The sequence below is a fragment of the Centrocercus urophasianus genome, unplaced genomic scaffold (assembly GCF_019232065.1).
Source record: "Centrocercus urophasianus isolate 14NV4802_14NV808 unplaced genomic scaffold, USGS_Curo_1.0 seq_25, whole genome shotgun sequence".
In the NCBI taxonomy this organism is placed as follows: domain Eukaryota; kingdom Metazoa; phylum Chordata; class Aves; order Galliformes; family Phasianidae; genus Centrocercus; species Centrocercus urophasianus.
In genome coordinates this window covers 3,080,017-3,095,509 of record NW_024884811.1, presented here as the reverse complement: position 1 = coordinate 3,095,509, position 15,493 = coordinate 3,080,017, and the positions used below count along the sequence as shown (strand labels likewise).

Genomic DNA, 15,493 nt, shown 5'->3' with positions numbered 1-15,493 from the left:
ATAATTCAAAATTAATAGAAACGTACATACCGAGTAGGAATGCTGTAAAAGCGTTTTTATTCAGCATATTAACATAACAAACTTCTTAAAATCTGAAGTTAAACAAAATCAGACTTTTGCTACTAGTACATTAAATTTCATTTTGCCATTTGGCAGGTCTTTGTGCAGCTGCTAAAGTAAGTTGGCTGTGTATTTATGTGGGCTATATTTACATTTGTACAGAAACACTGTGCAAGTGATCTTCAGGTTTTTTGGCCTTTAAGCATACTTTGGTAAGCTTACTGAATTGCAGTAAAACCACTTCTAGCAAACAGTGTTTCTTCTAATGTTGATCAGTGAATGCTAGTTAGAAATACATTCTAGATAATTATTTTTTAAATAAAATTGCCAAGAGTATTTTCAGAAATGACATATGATGGGAAGGAATGGAAATAGTCTGCCATTTCTCCATCTACTTCCTCTTCTGGAGTTCAGATGCTTCATTGATGTATGGTTTAAAAATAATTTGCTTTGTCAGCAATAACTGTTGAGATCTGAAGAAGAGGAAGAATGTGGATACCTTATCTGTTCATTTTTTGGCATTTCATCCTAATACAAGCCTGTCCCTACTCCCTCCTTTAGATCAGCTCCCAGGTAAGACTGGTATGAACCAAAGCACCAGTGCAGATGGAAAAAGAGATAGCAAGTAAATATTGTGTAACCTTGTCTTCATTTCCCAAGTTCATAAAGAACACAGAAGGAAAGTGGTGATGAGAACCTTTTTTACTGATACTTGTGACCTAATATAGGGACAAATTTGTTCTCAAGTAGTTCCTGTGTCAACCACCACCGCCCTTTCAAATTGATTTGAGTTGCCATGTTCTATTGATTTTGTTTTGCAGCACATCACTAGAGTCCACATTTTTCATTTTGATGTTGACTGTTTGGATCTTACAGGATACCATATTAGTTTCTGTAACAGTTTTTGCAGCTAGTTGTAGTACAGATTATTTGTCCGTAAAATTGACCTTGCATATAAGAGGACTGTTTAAAAAGATTTAAGACATTATGAAAGAAGGTAAATGCTGGCATAAATGGAAAAGACAGGTGAGTTAAGTACATCATTATATCTTTTTATTGCTGCTAGAAATCAGGTTGTTTATTTTGTGTTGTTGAAATATCCAGAGCTTATAACTGGAGCACAGGTCTTATAAGGAGCTGCTGAGGAAACTGGGATTATTTAGTCTGGAGATGAGGAGGCTCAGGGAGACCTTATTACTTTCTACATTTACATCTTTCTACATCTACAACCTGAAAAGAGTTTGTAATGAGGTGGAGGTTAGCCTATTCTGCCAAGTAACTGTGATAGGATAAGATGTAATGGCCTTAAGTTGTATCAGGAGAGGGTCAGATTAGACATTAGAAAAAATTTATTCTCAGGAAGACTGGTGAGGTATTGGAACAAGCTGCCCAGGAAGGTGGTAGAGTCACTGTCCCTGTGTTGTTCAAGAAGTATATTGATATGGCTGGCACTGAGGGATCAATGGGCAGCATGATAGCAATCAGCTGAAGTTGGACTAGATGATTTTAGAGATTTTTTCCAACCTTTATGATAATTCTTGTTGTAATTACTTGTAGTTTTCAGTTTGTGTAACAGATGTTTTGTGTTAAGGAATTTGTGATGATAAAATGGAACACCTAAGCTACAAATAATATAATAACAAGCTGGTGACAAGTGTATAATATTTCTCAAATACTTATTTACTAGTGAGATTATTATAAGTAATCTCCCACTGATCTCCCCCTATATAGTTGGTTAAATCTAGCTAAGCTTGGTGGGAGTTTTCTGAAACGGTAAAAGTGCAAGGATTGCTCCAGGATGAAGTCCTTCCCTCTTGCCATGTACTTTTGAGGCTCTGATTGGCAGCAGCAGTGGAACTTGCTTGAGAGGACACTTGAAAACTTGATTGTGTTAAGCTGTAAAAAGTTCAAATCTCTTTTTACCAGACTTAAACTTTTAGGCAGTTTGCTGATGAACTGTAAGGATCTGTGCTGAAAGGTGTTGCCAAAGCATTGTTCGCTAATTTGAAACAAGAAAACTATGAATTGCTGCTCAGGCTTATACAGTAACTTAGATCTAGTCCTGCTGCAGTTCTGTCACAGTCATATGTTGATATAAACCACGTAACTTATGTCCTTGTATGTTCACATTTGACACCTCCCTTCAAACTCAAATTTGTCAAAACACTCCCTAATAAGTAAACAGAAAAGTTAGGTCCAGTAATAATCTTCTGAACTCTGCAATAATAAGCTTATTTATTTTGGATTTTGGCCTGAATCTCAGGCTGAAGTGGGAAATGTCCAGCTGAAAGATGTTATTTCAACTGTGAGTAACTTTTAGCTTCTGAAGTTCATCAGCCCCTTAGCTGTAGATGTTGGTTTTTATGTTTTGTTCTTCAGTGATCTCTGAGCAGTATGGTACCAGAAAAGAAAAAAACTGAAGAGAACTTCTTAAGGGTCTTAACATTAATTAATTAATTCCTCCCTTAAGAATGACTTTCATTTAATATTATTCAATACTGTGTGTGGTAGTAAGTTAGACTATTGGGTATTGTAACGCTGTGTGGTCATAGGATCACTAAGTTGTTTCTGCTGTTAGAAGGATTTCCTTCATGCATTCTCATCTGCTCTGAGTTGTTCTGTTTAAAAGAGGTCTTACAGTCATTCTGGAAGAGATTACTTCCATCATTTTTGCTCCGCTTAACATTTCTTGTCTTTTGCATTAGACTAAATAGCTCCTCTTTCCTCAGTCATTCTTTACATGAACTTGTTTCACAGCTCTCTTCCTTGTATTAGTTTCGTCCAAACTCAGTTCTTACCTTTCTCTGAAGTACAGCACCAAAACTGGACTCATTGTTCTTGATGATGATCTTACAGATGTTGAACAGAATGTAGGATTATTCGGTGGGTGTTGTAGACTATATTGTTTTGCAACACCATGTTTTTTTCACTTAGTTAGTGGCTCACAGCCTCATTACTGTTTATCTTTAAATCTGTAGACTGTTAGTTGTGCTGTATTTGTGCAAGTAGAACCAAGAAATTGTACCATATAAATCTAACTGTTTTTCTTACAGTTTTTGCTGCTGTTCCATCACCTTATGTTTTCTGAAATACATTGTCTCTGATTTTGGATTTTTTCTGTTTCTGAAGCAATGATTCTTGTTAATCTAATATTTTCTAGCAAATGGTGAGAATGGTGGCTGACTGAGTAATGAAAGACTACGTCACTTAGCAGTATCATGCTGAGTTTGTGTGCTATTCTTATGCGAGCTTCTTGCCAGCAGCTGTGTACATGTATGAACTTAAGACTGTCTTAAATCTTTGTGTCCTTTAGAGCTGTGATCACTGTTGGCCATATGTTCCTAATTAAAGTTTTCTCCTCCATCTTGTCTGAACATTAAGTAATAGTCTTTGTAATCTTAGTGGGCTCCTGAACTCTCCTTTGAATCTCCTGCCCTCAAACAGCAGTGAACTTAATTGAGAATTTATTAAACTCCACTTATTCCCTTGAATTAGCTAAACACATGAGTTGGCTGAAGATTCATGTGTAAAAGGTTAGACTACAGCCAGATAACTTTGAACCAGGGTGTTCTGAAATGCCTGGAAGAGTATCTAAAGAGTGCTTGAAAATTACAGGCCAGAATGCACATTGGCAAAGCATTGCCTCATGAGTGCAGTGTGAAGTGAAAGGAAACATTTCAAAAATACTAACATAATATCAAATAACAGTAAAAGCTGTAATGCTGCTGCTAAGGTGCTAAGATTGTCAGTCTATTTTTGTAATGTTATTTAATGTAAGGTGGTGTATATGATTAAAATAAGTGTGGTGCTCAGTCTAATGCCTAAGGTGACAAGAACTAGGGAAAGCTTGTACACCAACCATGCAGCTGGCTGTGCAGTAAATAAACACTCTCATTCTGTAAACAAGAATTCTGCTGATAAGACAGGTGTTATTGATTTATTTTGTAAAAACAGCTGTAGTAAGTAATATTGATGGGGCATACTTTCATTTCTTAGAAATCAGGGAAATGCCAGTGCATGTATCTAGCAGAATAGCACTACTCTTTCTCTGTGGCAGCAGCAGAACCTTTCTGTACAATCTCCCTGAAAATATTGTTCGTTGAGAGACCTGTGTCAAACTTCATTTTGGTCAAGTTCCCCCTTCAAATCAGGGCAGGTGTTTGTCTTTGTACTGGAACAGAAAGTAGAGACTGAAATGTGGAAGTAGTGAGTAAGAAACAGTTAAAGTTGGCACTTGCCAAATGCATCTACTTACTGTTTACTCAGAATCATTACTCATCAGCTTAAACAACACCATGTGTTAACAGTTTAATAGAAGAGTCCTAGATGCTCTATATGCTTCCTACCTACCAAATTCAGGTGGTTTTGTTCTGTTTTTATTATTATTATTATTATTATTATTATTATTATTATTATTATTATTTATTTCTAAAAAGACACAGCAAAGGATGTTTTTAGTGAGCAGGGAACTTTTCATTATATAAAGCTCATTAAGTTGATATTGACAGACCAGGATCACACCCTAGCCTGGGGTATAGGTGCTGCTCAGCCAGCCTCCTGGGTGGCTGTTCCAGTAGCAGTGGGTATATATTTGTGAACATTCAGTAGAGGGAACTTCAAATCAGTTTGTCTGTGACTTTTTGGTTCTTTTGCCTCCCTCTTTCCCCTCTGGTCCTTCAAAAAATAAAAATAAAAATAAAAATAAAAATTCTTTTTTTGTTGTTTCTTTTAGAAACAGTGACAAGACTTGGCATCTTCTGCTTGTATAAGTTCATTGTCCACTTACCCTAATTGGAAGCTTTGAAGTTAATTCTTCTGATATGTTTGACACTGTAGAAGAATAAAAAAAAAAAATCTGTCTGTGAGAATAGATAATGCTTCAAAGTATGCATTTGCTCCCTACAGTGTCATTTGGATGAATGGACTTTCTGCAGAGGAATCAGAATTCTGATGTCTTGAACATAGCTATTCAAAGTGGGGGAAGAAGAGATGATTTAAAATACTAGGAGCTAAATATTATTGTCAGATACATTGATAGATATGAATACAGGCTTAACAACATGTTGAGGCTTGGGCAGGAAGGAGAATATAGAGGTGTCCATCCCTCCTTCTTGTGTCTCCATGATCTGAAATAGCTTGGGAGGATTTGGTAATTACCTGGTGTTGCTGGTTTAAGTAAGAGGATGGCTGGTGCTGATAAGCTGATAGGCACTTGTCCTCATATACATTGTAACACTGAAAGTGAAACTCGTTACAGGGAAACCATGCTTTTAGGGAAAGATGAGATGTATTAATACTTAGTAGAAATTAGAAAAGTGTTTATTCAAAATTGAATCAAGTATACCCTTTCAAGGAGGGAAATCAATATTGCGTATTTCTGACAGATTCCATTATTTTAGCACTGGTATCAGCAGGAGCTCTTAAGTGACAAGCAATTTATTTGTATTCATGTTACAAAACTTGCAGAGTACATTTACTGCTAGTCATAGTCTATTTCCTGAAAGAAGACTTCAGTGGAAAGTGAATCAGCAGTTTCAGTTGACTACATAAGCATAAACTGCAGTAAGCTTAAATGTTGTCAGTTACAGACTGTTGAAACTTCCCTTTCAGAGAAGGAAAAAAAATAGTTCTTGCCTTTCTTGCCACCCTTGGGTTTGTATTCCAACAGTAGCTGTAAGTTGCAGCTTTATCGATAAATGCTTGCAGTTGAAACTCCTTTGAGCTTGACTAAAACTGTAATTCCAGACTCATACACTTGATTAATTATAAACAAAATAGATTGTTTCACTTCAACCAACCCAGCTTGTGTGTTCCAGTTATGTTTCGTAACAGTCACTTTGGCTTTAGGAGTAGATACTGTAGTTCTCAGAAGAATACTTCCTTGTAGGGTGGAGACTTGGAAGTGTAACGGAACTTGCTCTGAGCAGGAGGTGGGACTAGACAAACCCTGTGACCTGTATTACTCTGATTCTGTGATAAATCCACATTCCTTACATAGCAGTTAAATCAATATTGTTCATGCTATATTTTCTACTTCACACTGAAAGGAATCGCCATTCCTATTTCAAAATGATTTTTTTTTTTTTTTTTTTAATGAACAGCAAAATTTTACTGCCTCAAATTTGCAGATTTTTGGGTTTCTTAAATGGGGGATCTGGTTTAACCCTGTCTCCTTTAAGTTTTTCCTTTTCATACACTGTTCTAAGTTATAGCAGATACTTATTCCTATTCTTGCTTATACCTACCCCCAAATATGCTGAACTGTGGTTGAGCTGGAAATAAAAATAAAATGTGTATCATATAGTGTGTGGTGTTCAGTAGGTTTAAGGAAACAGTAGGCAAACCTACCTGTTTGAAATGGAAAAAGAAAGTATGAAGGTAAACAACAGCAAATTAGATTACATTTACTCTAATCTAATCAAGCTACACATAGGACTTAGATAAATTAGATATAACTATACTTCAGAGACTTTTGTGGCTAGCAGTTGCTCTAATTCTTGAGGAGCAACCACCATGGCTTCTTCTCAGCTCATTCCCATAACTTGCGTCAGTAGCTGGCAATACCAGTCGTACATTGCTTCTGTTTCTGGAGTATCCACGTGAGTAGACAGGTGTTTCTCTGTGCACCTGGAGAAAACCTTGGTCCCTTATGTATTTGGGTTTGGTCACATGAAAAGAAAGTGCAGCGTGTGACCTGAGTCTGCAATTAGAAACAAACTTGTGTCAGCTGACTGAAAGGGCTTGCTGCCAGACATATTGATCTGCAGTGCTTCACTACAAAATGTTTGGGAAAAAGTTCTTCTTCTGTGATACGCAGGCAGTCTGCAAAGTTTTGTTCTACTGTCTTAGACTCTGGAGCCTGTTTGAGTTGAGCACTTTTGGACGACAGTACCATAGCTGCACTTTTCTGCCATTTCTCTGGCTAGTGCTTTTCTGTGCGTGAGCAGTCAAATATATATGTAGATCTGTGTGAAGATCCTGTGGCAGCATGCGTTCTGTCAATGCTGTGGAGAATGGACAAGGAACTGTAGTGCAGTTAAGGCACAAGTTCTTGTAGAAAGTGCTCTGATGGCTTAGAGCACAATGGTGCTGTAATGAAATGAGACAGTTAATCACTACAAGGAGGCTGAGTCATGACAAGCTACTAACTGCTCATTTTTATCAGCAATACGCTGTGCTCTAACTGATGTTTTCTGTGGGCAGATTTTTATTTTGGTGTTCAGCACTATACTGGCATCTGTTCTGGTCTTATGCAAAGTTTTTTTTACCCCTCTGGAAGACAAGTAAAAAAAAAACGTGCATGCAGCCTAATGTGCAACCTAACAATGGCCAGCAGTATTACACCCCTGAATTAAATGAGTCATAATGTTTACTTTTGAAGTCCTGAGCATTTTGGTAAATAAATCCTTTGGTCTTCTTTCTTCCTTGTGCATTAGAGTAGCCTTTTGTTTCTCCAACAAGTTCCCAAGTTTTTCTGCAAGGGCAGGGTAGGTCTGCTTATTGTGGAGACCTGTGCTGTATTTGAAGTTGTGCTTCTTATTGTCTGCACAGAGGGAGTTGTCTTGCAGCAAGGAAAAACATTACCTTTTCACACAAATAGGTCACTGTAGTGTGTGGGGTGCTTTTGTATTGACAGATTAAGTTGTGTTTAGTATTTTTACTGATACATGTACTGACATTGTGTGTAAAGTCTGATCACATTTTAAACTATCAAACACTAGAATTATGAAACTTTCATTGCATAGAACAGCCTTACAAACATCCCTAAACCTGCTTAAGTTTGTCTTGTGGATAGAGTAAATGAGTTATTACAAATGAAGTATCCCTGTATCACTATTCCATGCCTTATTATGAGTTTGGAAGGGTTTAACCAGAAGTCTGTTTCTTTTGCTACTTTTCAAAGTTCATATACATACAGGGAAGACTAGTTTGGTGAGAGCCTACTTACTACATACGCTATTTGTGAACACAGCCTGTGCGTGTTATTACATAGTATATGAAGCTTATTCTCACAGTAAGCTGTGTTTGACAGCTGCAGACTAATGGCAGAGCAGCTGAATGTGAATCTCTTCTACTTGGTCATGAGTCCTTGAGGCAGAGCTGTACCATTTTCTGTACGTCACGTATTAAGTGACATACTAATTGTGAAGTTATTCTGAGCCTCTGTGCTTAAATAGATGAGCTTTTAGGAAATTCGTGTCTAAATGTGCCAGAGAGCTTAATTTTGTGCTGATAACTTTGGACTATCTTAACTGGAAGTAATCATGTTGTTTCATTGTTTTGAAATTAATAATTGAGAGACATCTTATAATTTCATTAATCTCCTCCAAAATGTAATGTGTAACTTCTCATGTATTGTCACTCTTCTAGCAATAGACGTCATTACTTCTTTTGTACTGAGAACTTTATGTAGCCGTATGTTTGAAGTGTAATTATAAAGGCTAAAGGTAAAAGTGCTCTGTTTTTAATTGTCTGCCAAGAAAAGGAGGTTTGTATGCACAGGGACTGAGGCAGAAACAGGATAAGGGTTACTGTTGGACTTTGACCAATAGTAACCTTTAGATGTATCTGTTTGCTTTTCTTTAGTTCCCTCTAGTGGATACAAAGGATATCGACTTGGAGATTAACTGATGTGTTTTTCAAAAGTGTATCTTAAATTAACTCAGTCTGAAATATTATGAGGTGGATGGGAATAGTTCGCCCAGTCTGCCTTGTTAAATGCAGAGTGTATATGTTATTTTGTAGTAGAAATACATACTCCCATGCTTCAGGTTGGTGATTCAATAGCTTTTGGAGACAAATTTTTATCCTTGTAGATATTCAGACATGTGCCTTACCTGAAACTTAATCATACAGAGACCTTAGCATAATCTAAATTTTTTTCCAAAGTATTTTGAGCCTTCAAAAACAGTTGAGAGCTGCACTATGTGAATGTTTTGCTCTTCTGTGTCTGAGGTTAGGTTAGGTGTTATGTCTAACTACTTGAAGAGCTAAGATGAATTATCACTTCAGCATTCTGCATTTGTTATGTCAGACTTGCTTTTGGCCTATAGGCTAATATCAGAATGGCAGAATCAAGAAATGCTAGTCCCTGTAAACCTATTCATCTTTATCTTCTTGAACTGTCATTACATCTATTGTGTACTGATAAAAATCAGTCAGTACATAAATCCTTTAATTTGCTTTCTTCTTGGTGCACTAGAAGCAGCCTTTTGTAAGCTTAGGATCTTAAAATATTACAAATGTTTCTTACAAACTCTTCATGTTATGTAGAACTATTCTTTTTTTAGTATAGTTAGTCTTTCAGAACTTTATCATTGCTACTTTCCAGCTGGTGTGTTAGTCTTCTGAAAATAAATAAATATCATCTGACAGTTTTTGCCTAGTTAGTTTAGACTTAAAAATTCTTATTCTGGGAAATTAATTCTGTGTAAAATGGTAATGGTAGGAAATGCTAGGATTCTGTGTGAATAAAGAAATTTTAGTGCAGACTGGGCTTTGTTTCTAAATAACCATTATTTTGATACAGATAGGTTGCCTTTATACAGCTTCAGCCCTGGCCAATTTCAGGAATCTGAAATTTTGTCAGGTACATGAGGAAAAGACGCCGTCCCAAGAAATCTTTAAGTTTGTATAAACTTTGTGCAAGTCTGCAATTAGTACAGTAAACCTTCTTTGGTAATTTGAAAAGAGTGAGGGAATTGAATAGTGAGCACTATAGCAAAAAGGAAATGGGAAGAATAAGGAACAGGTTTTGAAAACCAAGGAAAAACTGACCAGATTTGTTGGTTTAAGAGTGCAAGACTAGCTCTTTTTAAAATTTTCTCCACCTTTTCCCAAATGACAGATAAAATTGCAGTTTAAACTGAACACATTATTATAGCTATGGTTTATAATTATAGCTATAGTTGCTATAGTTTCTCTTTGGGTGTAGAACTGATTCTTCTTGAATCCTCTTTTAGACTTAATTTGGACTTTACATCTTTACCAGTTCTTCTTCAAGTATCTGCTACTTTCTACATGCTCTAGAGTATGCCAAGCATTTAATAGAGATTTTTATTCTGATATCTAGGTGATTGAAAAGAGAATAGAAGGAAAATAGATCTGTTTTTGTCTGTGGCAGTGGCAGCTGAAGAAGATGAGTAACAGAATAAATGATATTTTTGTTTTTCCAGAAGGGTTTAATAGCATATCTGCTTATTGATTAGCATGATGAGCTTTATGCATATCTGTACATTTGTTCAGTATTTCTGTAAGGCTTTTTGAGATGTCTGTAGATCCTGTCAGGACACTAAGTGGTTCTCACCTATCAGTATTGGCCAGGTTACTCCAAGCTATGTCTCAGCATAGCACAAAGAGATGTCACCCACTTGGCAGAGAGAAAGCTGCCTTTCAAAGTCTTAAAGCAAGTCCAAAAATGTTCTCCTGCATATTGGGAACCTAAACCAGAGCATCAGTGCTTTTTATGGCAGCGCTTAATAACAGAACAGAGATGGCTGGTTCTTGTTTAGCTCTGCAAATCTTGTCTATTTCCTGATAGCCCAGATTCACAAGAGAGGCAAATGTCATTCTTGCCCTTTCTTCATATAACCTGGTGGCCCAGCAGTACAAGATGCATTAATTTTACTTCTAAGTCAGCAAATAAGGGGAAGCAGTTACTGTCAGCTTGGTCTTTGACTCTTTAGCTCAGGGAGGTCATGCTCTTCTTCAGTGATCCTAGATCTGAGAAGCAAGTCTTTCTGTTGCTCACACTCTGTAGACTCCATGATGTTGTCTCCTCTGCATCCTGCCTGTTCTTATCTGCTTGGATCACGCGTTCCACCCTGTTAATCTGATCTGGAATTTCAGCCTTTAAAGCTGCTGAATAATATTTAGTGAATTGGCTTCAAGTGCAAAATAGCAGTTAAAAAACCTAATGGAAAAGCAGTATACATCCATGTAATTAAACAGGGATGTGAACTACATGGATAAAGACTTGTTGAAGTCAAATTATTTGCCTTTGATTGCCTCTTTGTCAGCCTTATATTTTCAAACCTGCGATAGTTTGTGGTTCCAGGACTTATTAACTTTTACATCAGTATAGCTTTTGCTGCTGCTAAAGATGCCCATTGTTCATGAAAGCATGCAGTGACTTACCAAAACTATACAGTTTGAGTAGCAATGACCCAAAAGATGTTGCTAGTTAGACTAAGCAGGCTGTTACAATGTTTACCATAATCTCAACGCTGTACTATAGCTATAGTGTCTATTTTTATCAGTTTCCTTTTTATACGTATTCTCCAACTCAGAATTTCTATTGGTCTTGGGCATTTAAGATGCTTATTTAGAATTGTGGTGTTTATCACTGTTAAGAGCAGAAAGTCTATATTTCTTTTCCTGTTTTTGCACGTGTGAAGAAAGTTCACTTTGGAACATTTTCTGCTTTTTAACCTTTCTTAATAGTCTACTGCACTGTGTTCAGGAGGGCTGTAAACTGCTGTGACCTGGATTATGACATTCCTGTCTTTGTCTTCCTGCTGACTAATAGCCACCCGGCTTTCAGTACCTTAAATTTCCATTGCCAGAGCCTGTAAAACAATTCATAAAGCAGATGTGTGTTAATTGTTGTTTCAACTTCCATATACAGAAATGCGTCCCAAAGTGCCTTTAGTTCTTAAGCACTCTTTCCTTGGGTCATGTTAGCAGTGCCATTTCTTTCTTTAAGTACGTGCTGAAATATTCAGTTAGTTGGAAAATCACCCTTGGATCATGCGTGTTTGACAGAAGACCTGTTCTGCTTAGTCTATGCCAAATCCTTCATATTATCTTCCAGCTCTTTCACATTTCTCGTTTTCTTGCAGACATTTTTTTTTTTTAGTTACTGTGGCATTATCTTTTAAATGTTTCAGTGGTATTTTTTCAAAAATACTGCAGAAAAGATGATTACGGTTGCTATATCTTAATGTCTGTTTCATCACCTCCTAGGCTGAGTCTTATGTCTCAGAGGGAGGAGCTGCGTGCGTTATGTAAAATATTAAATAATTTATGATGGTAGCTGAAAATAACTGCCTTTGTGGACAAATATACAGTGAAGCAGTTCACGTGTATTAAAAAAGGCATGATCAAAATAATTCTTCAAGACGTGGGACCTTAATTTGCTTTATTTGATCTTTAAGTGGAGGAGCTTTTCTGCAAGTCTGTGCTTTATTCCAGAGGATTACTGACCCACTTTAGGAAACCCTTAACCTGCGGATCAGTGTGAGCTAGAATGGAAATCTACAATATGATTCTGTGAATACTTAACAGTTTTACTGAAAACAGCACTTCTGATGCCTTGCTTTGTTGCTCATAGCAGCTCCTGCTCCGGTAAAGAATCACATGAAGCTCTGGTTAATGTGACTCTTTCCTCTCGCCTGTCATAATGCAAAAACATTTTGGAAGGATTACTGGATTTTGTGCAGCATCTTAGAAAGCCAAAGCTGTTGCTGTACTTACAAATGCCAGTTTTAGTGCATCTAAATCTATGATGCATGCATGGAATTCCAAAGAACTGCATCTGTAAACTGAGCATGGTAATTTCGCCGTAGCGTTTGGTGCTATGAATCAGTACTATTTCTCTGAGTTATTTTTGTTTTCAAACAGAGACTCTTAGTACTATTGTATGGACTCTACTCATTTTTCTGATTTTTTACTCTGGGAAATTAAAAATTGCGTGAACAGAAGAAGCTTGTGTCAAGATTCCTCTTCTCAATGTAATTGTGTATTTCTGCAGTGAATAGTTAATGATGTTCTGCTTTGCAAGACATAAATGCGGCAGTGACCTGCTCTCGTTTAGATGTTGCGGTAGTAGAATGGTGGGGCTTTGCATGGTGCATGCTTTCATTGTTTGTGTTAATCTGCTCGCATGTGCCTGCTGTGAGCTGGATGACTTGTTTCTGCATCAGTGATAAAGCAATACTTATTTTCTCTTTCTCCTTATGAATAACTATTCTTAGTCTTGATTTTTCTTTCCCTTCATTTATTAAAACATAATAAAATATTTTAGTTTTGTGAATGCCATCTATAAATGCAGAGATTTCAGATTCATGTTGTGCTATTCAGTGTGCTTGCTTCTTGGTTGCAAAGAGCTAGAGCTGTCTAAATGCTTTTTTGTGTTACAGCTTTGAGTTTGCATGGTTTGCAAGCTTATAGATTGCTGCCTTGTGTTAAATACTGATAAATCAATAAACTGCTTAGTTATAAGCACAGATGATTGTCAAATGTACTGCTGAGAAGATGTCTTTTTAAAAAATCAAGCTTGAATAATTAGGCATGTTGGAGTTAGTTTTCTTTTTTTCCACTCAGCTTTTATTTTGTGAATTAATTCAAATGGACATTAATATAAGGGTAATGTTAGAAGAAAAGATTTAAAGCCAGTGTAAGTCACAAGGTTTTCTACTTCCGGGATTTATTTTCTAAGGTCTATAGAAGTACTGTTAAAATGGACCTCAATTAATTCTTCAGGTATGGACGTTATAAAAATTCACTTACTAAAATTAAATCTCTCATTTTTTCACACATGTGCCTTTCTCACTTGAAAGAGAAAACATCAGAATACGTCTGCTCTTCATCATTAAAATCCTGGCTGCAATACATTGGATATTTTTTGCTACATTTTAATCATCTTAATATTTGTAGTGTATGATTAAGTAAACAGTGAAGTTGACACTGGAACGTTTAGTTTTGTTTAGATTTGCATTTAAAGGAAATGTTAAAAGAAATATTTTATGATTTATAGTTGATGCTTCTTAAACACTTCTGAGGTGAGATAGTATTGTATGCCGAAAACTCTTAATTGTACTTTCAAATATTTTTTATTATCTTGCCTGCTTTGATTTCACTTGTCATCCTTGAAGGACTCAAAGTCCATTTAAAAAAAAAAAAGCCACAAACTCTTACTTGAATATTTTAAGAAAACTGATCAAAGCTTTAGAATTTGGTTACCTAAAATCCAGTGGTCGAAGCTGTAAGTTTTGTACTGTAACACTAAGAGCATTGCAATTCAAAATGCCGTTCATTATCCCAAATGTATTATCAAAGCCCCTTATTACTTCAATTTCAATTGGTATCTTTAAATGAGGGGGTGAAAAAAAAGCTCACCGCTGTATCCAACAGATACCTTAAAGACATGATCTGAAACAACTAGTCAGTTCTGAAAAGTGGAGCCTTTAGCTCTTTTATAGCTATTTTCCTAGGACCTTTCTTACTGTAAAATAGCTTTAAAGTTGTGGTTCATAAGAAATGACTAAATGATGTAAACATCCTTAAAGTTTGAGTTAAGGAAACTGCTTCTTGCATTCTGTCCTTTCGCTCTAAACTGTCATTGAACATAAACTTCCGTGTCAAATAGATTATTATATTTCTCTACTTCTTGTGAATTAAAGCAACAAACTTAAAGACATGCCATATAAAATCTTTCAAATTTACAAATGCCTCTTTTGTTGTTGTTGTGTTATGTAAATCAATCATTTAAGATTCTTTCAGACTGGACTTCTAGACTAGTCATTTCTAACTACACTTGTCTTTCTTGGTCACATTTTTTTCAACTTCTTTTCTGCTTTTGATAATCCATTCTGTTTTTTGGGGTTTTTTTTAGAAGTTTATTCTTTTCCTCAATTCTTTTTTTTGTCTTTGACCTTATTCTTCAGACAGGCCAAATAGACTCCTTCTTGTTTTTTTTCTGAATAATCTCATTCACTCGTGTTCATTCAGTACTGTGTTAACAACTCTTCAGCCTTACCTTCATTTTGACAAAATGGAGTTTTTCTGACTCTGTTCCTTTGTAACTCAAACATCGTGCAAATACTCCTGTTTCAAACAGCACTTCGAACATTTTTTCATTACTCCCCATTTTAAAAACTCTGTAAGTTCATTTGATTTATTTATCAACACTTACCTCACTTTCCAAAGCAGGTTCTAGTTTTTCCAGTAACAGCTAAGAACTTTATTGCTGCCTGTGGTTCCTTATTACTCATTCTGTATCACCCTCATCATCTCCCTGCCCCTTCAGGATTTCTGTGCTGCAGCATTTCTTTTTCCTGCCAAAGATCCTTTGCAATGTTGTCACTGTGTATTTGATCAAATTCACCGATTGGTGGCATTTCAAGTATTAATCTGAACACTTTGTTTCTTTCATACATTCATGTTTTTCTGACTATTTACATGAATTCATGGAGAAGCATTTTTCCTTCAGTTCCTCAATATCTGCGCTTGCAGTTTTATCTGTAAAGAAATTCATGAAACTTAATATTTTTATTGTGTTTTCGTGCTTTTTTATTCAAGATATAGTCTTTGTTTTCTGTAATATTCAACTATTTAAATCTTATTGTCTTCTGCCTTTTGTTATGCAGATGCTCTTTTTCAATTAATTTGAGTTTTATACAAAGAATATTGCTGAGAAAATCTGGAACAAGAA

At 36.1% G+C, this 15,493-nt stretch overlaps 1 protein-coding gene across 2 annotated transcripts in view; it reads left to right on the top strand.

Moving 5' to 3' along the window:
* The window catches only part of CERT1 (ceramide transporter 1), a 71,566-nt gene that overhangs the window by 29,151 nt on the left and 26,922 nt on the right, over window positions 1-15,493 (top strand). The gene's annotated exons all lie outside the window — the stretch shown is intronic.